Source organism: Eptatretus burgeri, chromosome 2 (assembly GCF_056783735.1).
Source record: "Eptatretus burgeri isolate ZD-2024b chromosome 2, Ebu_testis_v1, whole genome shotgun sequence".
Lineage (NCBI taxonomy): Eukaryota > Metazoa > Chordata > Myxini > Myxiniformes > Myxinidae > Eptatretus > Eptatretus burgeri.
In genome coordinates, this window is record NC_140962.1 from 16,715,247 (window position 1) to 16,718,347 (window position 3,101).

Below are 3,101 nucleotides of genomic sequence, written 5' to 3' on the forward strand. Positions count from 1 at the left end.
GGTGGCAGCCAGCGAGTGACGAAAATCAATAAAAATTTTGATGACAAATTTTGTTTCGTATTTTCAGACACAGTGTATGCAGTAGAAGATCTATAATAGACATCATAATCATAATCCTAACACTCATCATAATCATAATCCCTAACACATCAATATGACCACTCTGATATCTTTGCCTGATCCTGCATATTTAGACAATATACATGTAGTGTCGTTTACATAAAAATTATCAATTATGTGTTTTTTCTCTATTTGCAGATAAGTCATGGCATAGAGAGAAGAACCCCCGGAGAAAAGGGTGCGCACAGAAACAAACTATAAACTATGCATAAAGTGTCAGAGCTCCAAACAAGAGCAATTGAAAGAACCACCACAATCTGAGGAACATTCAACGTACGACAAATTCTTGACAGCGGTTCGTTTGACAGCGAGTTTTGGGAACAGTGAGTTCATTACACTCAGTGAAAAAAATCGGGGACTTGACAGCAGGTGATCTAAGTGACAAGCATGTTGTGTGGCACAGAACTTGCTACGCGGCAAGCACCAATAAAGAACATATAAAATGTGATGAAAAGCAATATAAACGAGCCTGTGCAACATCCGATGTTAGTCTTCTTCAACGAACCATAGGGAGACCAGCTACCTCATTGCACCATGGAGAACCTGAAGAACTGTCAGTATCAGGAAGGCACACTCGTTCAAAATCCATGAACTACGATAAAAGTAAGTGCTTTTTCTGCCAAGGCAAAGTTAAAGATGTTTTGCACGAATGCCGGTCAGGAAATATTGGAACTATGATACATGATATAGTGCAACACTCCAACAACCCAGAGTGGAAAGTGAACTATGCTAATGTCATATCTGACAATGATGCACTGTCACAGGACATTGTGTATCACAAGCAGTGTATAACTGAACAGTGTCAACTTCTGAAGCATGAGCTTGAGTGTGCTGGAGACAGTCTACCCTCCTCAAATACCCCTACCGGTGGCAATACCGATGATGGTGAAACAACTGTTCACTATATAGCAGCCGAAATACAGGAGTGTATTGAACAAGGTGAAATCATACCCATCGATGAAGGAGAAAAGGACTATGTATCGAAGATGAAACAACACGATATTGAATATTGGTCAAGATTTTCAAATGCCCAAACAGCACGGAGATGGTTGCGACAGAAAATCGAGAAGAATGTCAAACTCGTTCAGTTCACACTATTGCCAAATAAGCCTACGCTGATACATTCCAAAGCCAAACAAAACGCAGCAGTCAGAGAAGCAGTACACAGACCTGACCCACATGATAACATGAAGAAGATCTTCGAAGCTTCCATGGCGCTACGTAAATCGATTGAGCAGGTCAAAAAGGACCCATGGGTTTTCAATGGAACGCTGGAAAACTCAGCAGAAGATGTAGTTCCACATGAACTACATAGCATGATTCTATGGATCTTGAAGAGCATGTACACAGTAAAAACTGAAACCCGAACACATGATTTGAATCAGTCAGCAACGGTCATCTCTCAGCACATACTGGAAGCACATAAATCAAATCGTCAAAGGTGTGGAGAAGCTACTTCCGACTCAAGGATGTATGACTGAGCATATATTGCGCGCACACCGACAAGCCAACATATGGTTGCAAGACTTAGTAGCTGTACCAATTCTACTGGATCCTGTTACTCTGGGATGGCAACAACTGGAGGACGGCCACTATGTCCCAGTTGTCTCAAAAGTTCCAGCAGCACTGTGGTGGTTGTGGTGGAACTTGTGAAGTGTTCCTGTGTCTCCAGTAAGTCCAGTGGATGGTGCTCTTGTAAGGCACATAATCTAGCCTGTACAGAGCTCTGCAAGTGTGAAGGAGCTGAGGACACATGCAACAATGTCGCAATTGATGAGAATTCAAGCGATGACGAGGAAAATGAGGACTTGGATGACAAAATAATTATATATGCCCAAGCATCCTTGTGTTTTGTATTTGCACATCCATTCAAATTGTATGTTCTCAGTACTACAGAACGTCCTTTTTGTGCACATTTGGCTGTCATCTTTTGGGGGGTTCGTAAATAATGCCTAACTGGGTTAAATTTAGCTGAACAGATATTTTTATTATCTCTGAATGTGTAATAATGGGTAAAATATGGCGATTTCTCAAATTTTGGATTTTGGTCACTGCTTATGAATAAAAAAAAATTGGAAACAGCTGTTTTTGTGTTCACTGTAAACATAGGAAGTGAAAAATTACAAGTTTCCAGATTCTTTCTGAAAAGTTGACTAAATTACACAATGACATACACTACATCAAACCTGTCCACCAAATTTCGTCCAAATCCGTCCACAACTTTTTGAGATATCCTGTTCACAGACAGACAAACAAACAAACAGATAGAGACAGACAGAGATGAAAACATAACCTCTGTTCACCTTCGGTGGCAGAGGAAATAATACTTTGATTGTAATCATGGGATTCCTGCGATGTGGCTAAAAGTGCAATCGTTTTTCTTTCCATCTCTTTGCCTGGCTGCATTGCTCAAGTAACCCAGCCTCATCAATATTCTATTTTCGCTTTTCTACCAGCTGCAAATATTTTCCATGGGCATCATTTAAGCCATGATACTGAGATCCATCGTGCTGGACCGCTACATAATGAAGACAATTTTTCCATCGTTGAAATAATGGAGATAAAAGTAATAATGTGGAATTGTTAGGATACTAGTTAAACATAAGGAAAGGATTTCTCAGACAAAACTGAAGTATGTTATCAGAATTATATCATACCCTTCCTTTCTTTTAATCAAACTAGTACGTGCCCGTTTAAAAAAAAAAAAAATTCAAACCGCGACCAAGAAATAACAACCACACAGGCCGTTCCATCGCTCTCGCATGTCCGTACGTGCGTGGCCCGGAAGTTCGCATATCTCAGTCACAATTATTGGTAATTTAGTTTTAATGGCCAATTATTCAATTAGCGCCAACGTATTTTGCCTTTTCGCAATGTCATCGCAAGGAAAAACAAAAAGAGAAGAGAAGAGAGAGAGAAAAAAAATACTTCCTGCTTCGGAGCATACCAGCTCACTCTGATGTTACCGAAATTTATGCACA

The 3,101-nt window shown here is 40.1% G+C and overlaps 1 pseudogene; it reads left to right on the top strand.

Moving 5' to 3' along the window:
- Nucleotides 1-265: 265 nt before the first annotated feature.
- On the top strand, nucleotides 266-2,834 carry LOC147031489 (uncharacterized; annotated as a pseudogene).
- The last annotated feature ends 267 nt before the right edge of the window (nucleotides 2,835-3,101 follow it).